At 39.5% G+C, this 12,107-nt stretch overlaps 1 long non-coding RNA gene across 2 annotated transcripts; it reads left to right on the forward strand.

Annotated features, from left to right (window-relative positions):
* Positions 1 to 81: 81 nt before the first annotated feature.
* Positions 82 to 10,379, forward strand: LOC114058249. Of its 2 annotated transcripts, none has more exons than XR_003571394.1 (3): positions 82 to 213; positions 5,151 to 5,241; positions 9,697 to 10,379. It is a non-coding gene; the product is annotated as an uncharacterized LOC114058249 (long non-coding RNA). The 2 variants fall into 2 exon arrangements; XR_003571395.1 differs by lacking the exon at positions 82 to 213 and adding an exon at positions 3,897 to 4,119.
* The last annotated feature ends 1,728 nt before the right edge of the window (positions 10,380 to 12,107 follow it).

The following is a 12,107-nucleotide window of genomic DNA, read 5'->3' on the forward strand; positions in this document are numbered from 1 at the left end:
GGGAAATGCAGTCACCTGCGTTCTCTGCGCGCTGGGGGACTACAGTTCCCGGCAGGCTCCGCGCGTCGCCGCCGGCCCCGCCCCCCTGCAGGAGAGCACGGCCCGGGAGTGGCGCGAACGCCTGAGGGGGACGAGACCGTCTGGCCCGCGGGGACCGCCCTGGGGAACCTCCATCCCTGTAAAACCGCCCCGCGCTCGTCCTGGACAGCACCGGTGCAGAGCGACAGGCACTGACAGCACCCGCGCTGCGCCAGCAAAGCTCCCAGAGGAAAGCTCCCACACGTGCTCCCGCGGGATGCCACAGGCGACGCTGCTGTACCCGTCCAGCCGAAAGTTGGCAGGATGCGTGAAAAGTCCCAATTTTGATAATTCAGCACACTTTGACTTGGTTATTATCAATTTAGAAACGATCCAGTTAAGCCAGATTCAGCAGGACTTGTCGAATACTGGAGGCCCTTGACTGGTGTGACTATGAGAAATTATTAAAAAACCCCACAACTCCTCAACAAACAAACCTCAAATCATTGCTTGAAGTTAAGTGTCTTTTGAAGAAACGGTGAAGGGCAGAGGGGAAACAAACAGAATTTGGTTTCTACTGTGGTAGCATTTCTTCTTGCCAGGTTCAGTTTGAGTGTTTATAAGAAGACGGAGCAAGTCCTTGGGAGAAGGGAGTTCCTTGGAGTGCTGACGTGCAAGGCCTGACTCATCTGCAGCAGTATCTATATTAGAATGCTGAAGGACGGATTACAGAGTTGTTCTGAAAGTAGATGGGCTAAGAACTACAATGTAAAGGTCTCCATTTGGGACAGAACTCGGTGCAGTTTTGATTGGAGAACACAAAGTCTCCTGAAGGGGCATTTCGGTGACATAATCCTGACACAAGGACCAGAGGGTTTCTGCCTGCACACCAGCAGCAACATGTACACCCTTGACAAGCAAAAAATTCTACGTGTGTTAGTGGAAATGCGGGCTTCCAGCTGATCACGTTGAGGGAAAACACTGTACAGGGCAGCACTTGTAAAAATAATAAGAAAAATATCCTCGCTAAACTAACACCACAAAAACTGATTTTGGAAGAAAAAGTGTATTTCACATGAGAGACTATACAATTCTGCTAAGTTAAAGTCTTTTCTTCAAGCAGCACCAAGAGTTTACCTTCACCAGAGCCAAAAGAATGAGTTTTAAAGACCTTGTGAAAGCCACTCTCTGGTTGGTCTCTGGTGCACAGCTCCTTGCCAGTTTTCAGACATAGATTGCCACAGTCTCTATTGTTCAAATACTAACCTTTGCTTGTTAGGTGACATCTAGGAACCAGTAGGTGTGTGAGACATTTCATTTAGTATGGAAAAAAGGTAACAGCATTTCAAGCAATGGAGCTCATGGGTTACTAGTGTTGAATAACAGATAAAACTCCAGTGGCAAGCAAGCTTCATGCATTCTGCTGACCCAGTGCTTGTTATTTACTGTCACTATGAGCATTTAACAGCTCAGGTTTATAGTGACTGCAATGCTGCATTGCAAGCTTGCGTTTTGTTTGAGCCCTGACACGGCCTGCAGGTCAGGAAAGGCTGAACCGGAGGCAGGTGCTGTATTTTCAGAGCAATTAAGACTTGCCTTAAGATTACCAGTACACACAAGACATAGGCAAGAATTAGTATTAGTTGTGTTACTCAGCCTTTCTTTCATCCTGGACAGGTACTTACTCCCTAGGTACTTGCTAGGATGTCAACAATTAGTCCACAGAATTTCAGAAGATGCCAGATGTCCTTCAGAGTGTACAAACCTGTTTTGCAGGCTGCTGCACACAGGAATTGTGTAAACTCAAACACTACATTTTTAACAGGGCTAGTAGTTTGTTTTTCCACTTAGGAACAGCTGGTACTCAAAGCAAAACCTAAGTGGAATCACGATAATCTTACTGGCAAAATATCTACTGGAGCGTAAATGGTCCTGCTCTTGAGGTTTTAAAGCATTATAAAAGCTTTTCTTGTTTAAATCTCTTTTGCACTAAAATGCTTAGAATAAATATATCAACTCTTCATTTAATGGTTATTTAAAATCTTTTTTTATTGAGAACCATGCATATAAATCCACCCTCACATCATGACTGATTTCAGTGATCAATGCACTGCTTAGAAAAGGAGAATCTGCCCCACCTCAGGGTTAACATGTGGGGACTGGGGTGCAGAGAAACTGTCCCCGCATCGTCACAGTTCCCCCCGCCTTGTGCTGCGGTGGCAGACCCTTTGCTGAGTCAGTCTGGCTCATTAAACTTAGCTACAGAAAAATCCACTTTCTTTTTTCCTCCTGGGCTACTGAGATGAATCAACTAAGAGGCATTTGACAAATGCCAGAGCTGGCATAAAGTAAGAAGGTGGAACAGGACTTCTTCTTTGGTGAGAGCAAGCTACTCACATCATAAACTATCTCAGGGGAGCTTCACCACTACTTTGCAGCCTGTGGCAAGTCAGTCCTGTGGCAGTGGAATGAAGGGCCTCATTCACAGGATATTAGGAATAGTTGTCTGTACTTTAGTAGTACCTTCCCTCCAGGATTCTCACCAGCACTTTACACCCTGGCAGGTACACCTGTGCAATACCAGTGCTTGATTCAGGTGAACTGAAGCAGAAGAGAAAGATATATTTCATTAGAAGGCTTCAAACAGGTTGACAGCTTCAAACAGTCCCCTGCTCACCACCTACAGGTGACTTATTAAACTCCATAAACCAGCAGCAGCCTTAAAAGGGAAGGAGAGGAGTTTTAGGGTGCTGGGTTATGAGTGAATTGCCTCAGTTTGCCTTGACATCATGAAAGAAATCTTTTGGCTGGGACTGGGAGCAGCAGGAAAGGAATACAACTTCCCTTTCTGGTATGGCAGGAAGCTGAAATGCAGCTGACGCACTGCGAGCCGTGCCCTGAAGTTTAAAGGGATTCAAATATGTTGTTACTCACAGTAACACAGTAGTTACTCACTTAAATGAGTAGCCTGATATTTGGAATTGCTTTGAAGTCAGAATGGGCCTTTAAAAACAAAGCCAAAAGAACAAGTTATTTACTCAGGAGGAAGAAAAGACAGGAGGTAAGAGGGAAATTATTAAAAGTTTGACTAGATGGCCAGAGATAAATTAATATTCTTAAAGTCTGGCAAATTCTGTGGAGATGTAGCTGGAACTAGAGAGTAGAAAACACAAATATGTTTCAGCCTGATGGCTTTGTCAAGAGCCAAGTCTATTCTAAGCTTTGCTGGGTTCCTATAAGTGTAAGTGAACTATAAAGAGACTTTTATATTTACACAAGTGTAATCCAAACTAAGGTATCTTCCGTTGGAAACATTTCTTCACTGATTTGTTTGTTCTAACGCTGCTATTTAACAAATGCTCTTTCGCATTTCCTCTCCCTCTGCCGGACACGGGCAGAACTGCTGTCTGTGTTCTCTCACAGGAATGCATTTTAAGCGATTTGATTGAAAGAGTTTCAAATAAAAGTCTTTTTTGTGTTCCAAATGTAGTGCTGGAGGATAAGCTCCCTTTCACAATCCACTGTAAAATTATTTTAATTTTGCAAAGGAATTTAGCAACTTAAATCTTACACATTTCACTGAGTGTTGGTGCTCAGTACTTGAGAGCTGGATTCTTCTTTGGGAGGACTCCAATCTAGAATTAAAACCTTTCTTCTGGAGCCATTGAACACATACTGCAAGCTTCAAGAAGGCCATGGATCTGCACACCAAAACACCAGTTTATATTTCCCTGTGTCCATCTTCTCCTCTCTCAAACACTTGCTCAGCTCATGTTCCAGGGTAGTCATGTGTGTCTCAGTTTTGTGTGTAAACATAACCTTTCTTCCTCCCCAAACTGAAAGGTCTTTTTACAAGTGCCATCCCTTTTTTCAGGTGGCTTTAACTGGAGGCTCAGAGTCCTCAGCTGTGTGATCTGTTGCTTGGTTATCCTGTACTGCTCAGCTCTGAAAGATCTGTAAGTTGAGTGCTGGCTGTTTTTTTGTTCAGGATGCCTTTCTCTGAATGCACAGTCACTGCAGTCACTCCTTAGACAGAATCGCTTCCGTGGTTTTGATCCATGAGCCTCCAGACTGAAAAACAGGAGGAGGAGGGTGGGTTAGGTAAGTAGTTTACTGTCAAAACTGTTTGTTATGTGCTCAAAATAAACAAAGATGAGGGTTTAGGTGCACATTTTGAAGAACCTATGGATGGTTTGTAAACCTTCTGACAGCCCAAAGTGCTGTAAACAGCAGAAGGAATTGCTTAATGTGGAAGGAATGTGCTGAGCAAAGAACCCGCATCAAGGAAGGGAAGGATGAGATCACTGATGATGTGAACAGTGGCTGAGTGAGGATTAGAAAGATTAGAGACACGAGGGGATCTGTTTTGAAGAGAGACTGATGGTTTCAGAGTTCTGAGAGCCACGTGTAGGATCAGTTGGAGGAGGCACTGGGTCAGTTAAAAAACAATGAGCTGCATGAAGGAGCTAAAAATAAATCTTGTTAAGTACAATCCAGACCTCTGTTCAGCAGTTCTTATGCTTTCAACTAGATTAGCAACATTTTGATTAGAAAATTACATTCTGCTTCCTTAGAGTAAATCTGTTTTCACCTATACACGTGTAGAATGTGGAGATTATGGATTCCTTGGAAGTGAAAGTGAAGCACAAGTCTTATGAGGAGCAGATGAAGGAGCTGGGAGTGTTTAGTGTGGAGAAAAGAAGGCTCAGGGGGGACCTTGTTGCTCTCTGCAATGGAGGGTGTAGCCAGGTAGGGGTTAGTCTCACAAGTAACAAGTAATTGGACAAGAGGAAAACGCCCCAAGTTGTGCCAGGGGAAGTTTAGATTGGATATTAGGAAAAATTTCTTCACCAAAAGGGTTGCCAAGCACTGAAAGTGGTGGAGTCACCATCCCTGGAGGGATTAAAAAGACTTTAATTTCCAACCTGAACAATTCAGTGATTCTGTGATTCTAAAGTGATTCTTCACTATCAAACAGAATTCAACTGTGTCTTGTACAAATTTTTCTGGCCTGTTAATAGAGGGTGTTTTTGAGATAATGAAAATGTTGAACTTGGCACTGAAAATCTCAATACAGGGTGTTAATGCAGGGTATGGAACAAGCTGCTTATTTACACCTTTTCTTTCTGCAGAGACTCCCTGACATGCAGAAGCTCAAAGTTGCCATGCCCACTGTTGGATTCCATAATATCTCTAGGCCAGATCTCCTGCCTTAGGAATGTGGTAAGAGTTTTATAACACATTTCGTATGGAAAGTTTTCCATGCTTGCCTGCCTCCAGGGAGGGGGGAATAGAAAACTGGTTCCATGTGGGATTTTCATGTGCTTTCTTTTCACCTTCTTAATTCTCCAGAATTCCAGTTGAGGGAGCATGTTGTCCATTAGAGATCCCTAAGGATTTTAGTTGCATTAATGACTAAAGCAGAATGGCATTATTGTTATGAAGAAAGAATAACAGTGTCATGGGATTTTTAAAGCTGTTCTTCTATGCCAAATTAACATGTTAACATTGTTGCAGAAAATAATTACTTCATTATGAAATACTGAGCTTGTTTCTAAATAGGCCTAATTACTCCAGAAGTATCCTGTGCCAGTATTCTTATTCCAGAGAAGGCAATTTCCATGGGGAATTATTCTGGAATGGCCATGGCTAAATCAATTGTAATTTTCCTCCTGTCTTAAGAGAGAGCACGTGTTGGTACTGTACAGGAGAATTTGAAAAAAGTGATTGTGTGTTACCTAAACTTCTCCAGAAACACTGAATAGATGGAGAATTTGGTTAAAGTTATCAGAAGAAAAATTCTTGTTAGACTTTAGTGTATGCCAAGCACTTCATGTCATTCATGCACATTTATTTTAATTGTAACTCCATTACTCCTCTTTGCCTCATACCACTGATTATTTTTAGTTTGTTTTGTCCACTTGCAAAGACACTAAAATAATAGTATGTGGGAAATTATTTTTCCAAAACAAAATGTAAGTGCTTACATTAAAAAATGAAGAAAAAAAATATGTTTACATTTTGTAAAAACTATTGTACCAACAAAAAAGTGTCACTGGCATTCTAATAAGCATTGGCTTAATCCAAACTTGCACAATTACTGTTTTATGCATTGTCCTTAGCAGTTACATAACTGTTTTGGCACATGTGAAATGTCACAAAAATGAAAAGGTGTCTTCTTCCCCCAAAGGGGAAAGCACTGCCACAAGTTGGTTCCCAGCTAAGTCAGCTTTGAGCATTGTAGGGGACACAGAAGTTGGCTGGGATTGAGTTGATAATGTTTATACTATTGTTATTTTAATTACTATTTTAAAGGAACATTTTTCTCTTAGGTTGTTTTGTTCTTTAATCTTTTTTGGAAATAGTAGATGTAGCAACAGCATCATCACTCTTTTCAAAGCAGTCGTCTAATTAAAATGTGCTGAACCAAACAGACAAAATGCACATTGTTCTTGATTTTGCCCTGTGTGCAAAAGACATTAAATAATATTTTGTCTAAAAAGAGCATTGTTCTGTGCAGCTTGTAAAAGTTAATGAACATGATGAATCCTTTAATAGCTCCTTCCTTTTCTTTCCTAGCAGTGTGCACCCCATTCCTAGAACAGCTTATCTCCTCCCAGCCATACAGCTGGAGCAGACACTTCACGAAATAGGCATTTCTGAAAAGAACCCTTTCAGAAAGTTTCAACTCTTTTTAGGAGGTGATGGTCTGTAAGAACTGCTGGTCCTTGAAGTGCAGTGACTTTTGGGGAGAAAAAGTAGTGGTTTTTTAGTATGTACATTGATCTCATGGATTTTTAGGATTTTTGAGATGATATTTTTTAAGGGATTTTTTTTTCTTTGGATTTAGTCTGTAAATAACTTTAGAGGACTGGAGAGGACTCAGGCCAAGCCTGTACTATAAGATTTGACAGTGTAGCTCAGCTGCCTCAGTGAGTGGAAATAAAAGAGCTGTGCCAGCACAATCCCACCAATGTAGAAGCCACGATACAGCCAGAAGAATTCCTTTGTCAGCCCAGCCAGTGCTGTTTGTGAAGGGAATGTAACAGTCCTAGCAGAAACCCCTCTTTCTCTTGCTCAGTGCTATGTAATTATGCCAGCAGAATTTCTGAAGTACAGTCAGGCAAAAAGACTGGCATGGGCATGAACAGAGAAACCCTGAGAAACCCTGAGCAGTGCCAGAACAAAACTTGGTATTTTACCACACATAACTTCAAGTTAAGAGACCTCAAGTTACTGTTCTGTGACAGATGAATGTCAATCTTTATGTTTAATTATTGACATGATAGCACTACTTGTTTCCATTTTTCCCTTCAGAGTTTTCATTTTATTATTTTGGCTTTGATGCTCACAAAATGAGGTCTTTTCAAATTAAATAGTGAAAGGTAAAATTCTACTTACCTTTTTCAGGTGACTATTTCCGGTCACATAATACCAATTTCACATGTTAGAAATGAGCACTGCTAAGGATTTCTGGCAGTCTTAAGTTTCTCCAGATGTTTAAGGAAAAGAACAGTCAGATTTGAGTATTCTGTCAAAGCAATGTGGAACTGTGCTCACATATAAAGGTTGTAAATCTAGAGTGTGTGTGTGTTTGTGTACAACTCCAAAGCACTACCTCCTGGTCTGTGCTATTTCCTACCTGTTCTGCCTTCACTTCTTGAAATCCTGTTCTGTAGTTTGATTCCCTACTAGAACTGACAGTATGCTGAAATTATCCTTCTAAACTGCAAACAGATGTTTCACTGCTTCCCAATGTAGATTTGAAGTTGAGAGAAGAGTTGTGATTGAGAATCACATTAGGAAAGCAAATAAGTATTTATAAATTGTCCCCAGGTGTCACTCCTGAGTCAGACAGAAACATTTTAGGAGCAAATCTGAGAATTGGTTTTCCTGTTGTTTTTTTTTTCCCCTGTTGTTTCTGCAATTGACACTTTCCTCCTTAACTTTATTTCCCATCATTCTCAGTAATAATGTCAACTCCAGCAGGTCAGTTTAACCTGTCTGAAATATATTATCCTTAGAGGAAATCTTGGGGAATTTTTGAACTTAAGTTACAGTAATGTAACTGCAAAAATGCCTCCCTGGCAACACCTTGTGGATTTATCGTTAAATGACTGATTATTGTATTTGATAAATCCTTTCTTATTTTGTACAACTCTGCTAATTTCTGTCAAATTTGCTCCTTTTGGAGCAAAATCAAATGACGAGGAGAAAGAATTTATTACTGTGAACAGGTAATTATGTGGAAAGCCAAAGCAAGCTCTGTAAATCCCATAACAGAAAAAAAGCTGAAATGTCACTTTGCTGGTAAATAAGGCATATATTTATTATTCCCTAAAAGTAAATATCACTGTAGGAAAACCATCATTCCATCCATCTCATATTTGTGTATATGTGTTCGAACGGTCTACAAAGAACCAAATAGCGTTCTGCTTAGGGGATTTAATGTGTATTGTACAAGGTAGTGAATAAATTATTAACATAACTACAGTTTCTAAGCAATAATATCCTTATCTTAATGTCACTCAGAGAATTTATTCTTAATGCTTCTTGGTTTTGTTTCATTTGTTGGCTGAATTCAATATTCTACTTTATAAACAGCTTCTAAATTCAGGTATTATTTCTCTCATATTAAAACCAGTTGGTATGGTACACTTCTCCCAACAAAGTGCTTAAAGTTTTTTTTTTGTTTGTTTTGTTTGTTTTTTTGTTTGTTTGTTTGTGTTTTTTTTAAATAATGTTAACTTCCTTCTATCAAAATTACTCGAAACTGAAGATTGCACAAGAATCTTGCTAAGGCAGAAAATGTACTCCTTACTCCTGCTCACAGATTTGGAAATACCGTGTGTTTCAGATGTGTGGCAGGATCTGCCAGTGGGAACTATTGCTTGTGATGATCTGCTGGTTACATGCCTGCTTTCACACCCTTGGGAAGTAGGACTTTTGAATTTTAGGATGTGCAGAGAACAAAGGTAACAGCCTGTGACAACTGTAATTCCTCACAGCTTTTCTAACCATATTTTGCCCCTGTTTTGTCATTCCTTACTTCAGTGGAACTGTAAATAGCAGAGGAGGAGAGGCTGTGACTCGTATGGTGGTTGTTTATATGAATGGCACATTAAAGACCCTTTACTCTCATTGCTCCCCAGTTTCCTATGTGAGAAAAATGTATAATCAAGGATTTGTGTTTTGGGAATTAGTTTATACCTAAAGGCTGTAAGCTTTGGGAAAAAATAGTGCAACTGCAGGAGGAAAATTATTGCTGTAAGAAACAGCATCATTCTCCAGAGCTCTGATGAAATGAGCTGTATTTAGCCTTTTAATTGGGGGGAAGTTTCCTAGAGTTTGAGTGAAAATATGAGACTTCCTTGTATTTACTTCTTGTCTTATGATAAATAAGTTTGAACTCTAACTAGCCATGTAGGAAAACTGTTTCTGGCCAGCTGAGAGAAAGCATATCTGCCACAGTATCTTATGGTCCCATATATTTGATATCAGATAATTAGACACAAATTAATTTCTACTGTACTTTGAGTTTGACAAGGCTTTTCAAATGAAGACATCGGTGCATTAGTTCGCCCAGTGTGTACTTCTGTAGTGGACTTAGTTTCACATCCCCCTAGGTAATCAGCTGTTCCTTTTTTTTTCTGTTTTGTTTCTGGCCTTTTTTTCCAGGTCCTAGGAAGTAAAACTCCAGGACCTGCCTGGATTAAGGAATTAAAGCTGCTTGCCATGTGGTCAGGTAAGCCCCAAAGCCTTCCTGATGCTTCAGAATATAGGGAGAAGAGCAGGACTATCCCTTTCACTACCACCAAGACATTTAATCAGCTTAGCTCTCTATAATCTAACTACATCTTTGGTGACCTCCAGACCAGTCTTACTAACCAGACATGAATAATTTCTGTGCAAAAATAGTCTGATTTAGAATATATCTCACTACATTTGGGTGACAAAATATTTTAGGAGACATTATGTTAACCCTCCTGCATATCATGCAGCAGATGGACTAAAGTTCAATGACAGGATGCTGTTTTGGAGAGAGGTATTTTGTGTAGACAAGAAAAGCTCTTGCCAACAAGAAAAAAACCCCAAAAAACAGATGCACTTCTTCTGCACCAGGAAAACAGAGGAAAAAATTTAATAACAAAAAGAAAAGTAGTTGTGAAGACTCTAATAACACTACCTGTGATAGGAGTTACCGCATGAAGTTACTTTCACTGATTGTTGTTTCACAAATAATGTCAAGTCTTACAGTCCTCTCATATTTTTCCCACAAGTCTTATATTTGGGTTACACCTACTGGGAAGCACCAGCAGATCATCTTCAAAATGTTCCACATAATAGCACTGAGTTTATAACATGCCTTGAGAATCTCTGTTGGGTGTTTTTTTTTTTTGTTTTTTTTTTTTTTTTTTTTGGTCACACCTAAACTGGATTTTGTCAATTCCTGTTTCTCCACCTGTCTTGAGCAGGCAGAAAAGCCTGCAATAGAAAGCCTTCAGCTGTGCACCTGGCCCATAGAAACAAGTGCAGAAGACACAATAAACATTTCCATCTGCTAGAGACAAGAATACAGATTTGTTAGACTGTTCCACTCCAAACAGTTTGTGTATTCCCACATGGTTTATTTTGTGGGGAAAGAAGTCTCATACATAGTAATATGGTATGAAATCACAGTTTCTTATACAATGTTTTTCTTTTCTCTTTCTGTAGTCAAAAAAAGGCAATTAAATATGGCAAAGAGAAATTTAATTATAAATAAGCCTGTAATTCTGATCTAGCTATGTCACTGATACTGGAGAGAGGCAGTTATTGCTACTATTGCTATTGCTATATTATTTGTAACTTTGTATTTAAAATAAATTCTAGTAGATTAAGCCATCAAGATACAAGTTAGCTGTATAAACTGTTTTCATTGTGGCAGTTTGCTGTCAAAGCTTTTTCTTTTTCCTGTGAGAAGACCAAACACATTTTCAGAAATGTTACATTCACTGTATATACATCTACCTGGCTGAGAAGGACATGTCATATACACCTATTTTTCCATGCTGGTTACTGCAGTTATAGCACAGTGACAGTTCTATATTTTGGAAAAAATAAGGGCAAAATGCAAATAATGTTTTGAATAAAAATTGTAAAATATTGATAAAGCTCTTCTTTCATGATTAGAATGTAATATTATTAAACGTCTCATATAACTATGGTTATAAGCAAAAAAATAGCTAAAACGCCAAAAATGAACCCAGCAAATAAGCCACTCCAAAGATAATAGACTAGATAAATGAGGCTAATTTGGAGTTGAGGAGCAATATCCCAGCAATCAAATCCCTAGATTTTGTCATTCCATTATACCTGAAGGTCTTAGAAGTATTTTATACAACACAATCATGAAATACGTATTGAACTTGTAATTTAACAGTGTCTCTTTTAAAATCAGAATCCCCTTCATTTACAAGAAGCAATTCTTTCCTCAGCTATGTGTTCTAAATATTGTTGTCCAGCCAGGGAAACAGGTAGGATGGAAGTTGTCTGAAGCTGTGGAGTGAGTCAGCGGCAAACCCGGGAACTGAACTGCTCTTGTCTCCTTACTGCCATGTCTCCTGCCTCTGGTTTTTTCCATCATATGTTCTTTGGACTGGCATAAAAAGTAAGCATTGCATATTATAAGAAAACATGATTACTGTAGCCCATCACCACAAATTTTTAGAGACAAGAACAATTGTTATGAACTCCTGTTTGGAGATCTTCTTTCTTAGGGTTTGTAATGTTTAGCACCTGTCCAAGAAATGCCTTCTATAAATAAGTATTTTCTGTTTCAGACAAAATTGGTGCAGCTGCTCAGTTTTTCTACAATTGTGAATTGCCAAAAAAGGAACAGTAATTCCTTGGGGACCTCAGAGTTAAATCCTTTCTCTGTAACGTGATACTATGTCATGGGGCTGTGATGGAAGTCCATTATTGCTAGCTGCTCTTCGAGTTGCTCAAACTGAGAACTGAGAAGTCCTAGATGATCCTCACTCTTTTACAACTTCTGTGGCTTTGCACTTCCATAATTACTGCCCCTGATGGCACCCTGCCCCCAAAAT

The sequence above is a fragment of the Empidonax traillii genome, unplaced genomic scaffold, assembly GCF_003031625.1.
Source record: "Empidonax traillii isolate 1590-97213 ecotype Southwest subspecies unplaced genomic scaffold, ASM303162v1 scaffold166:size2381449, whole genome shotgun sequence".
In the NCBI taxonomy this organism is placed as follows: domain Eukaryota; kingdom Metazoa; phylum Chordata; class Aves; order Passeriformes; family Tyrannidae; genus Empidonax; species Empidonax traillii.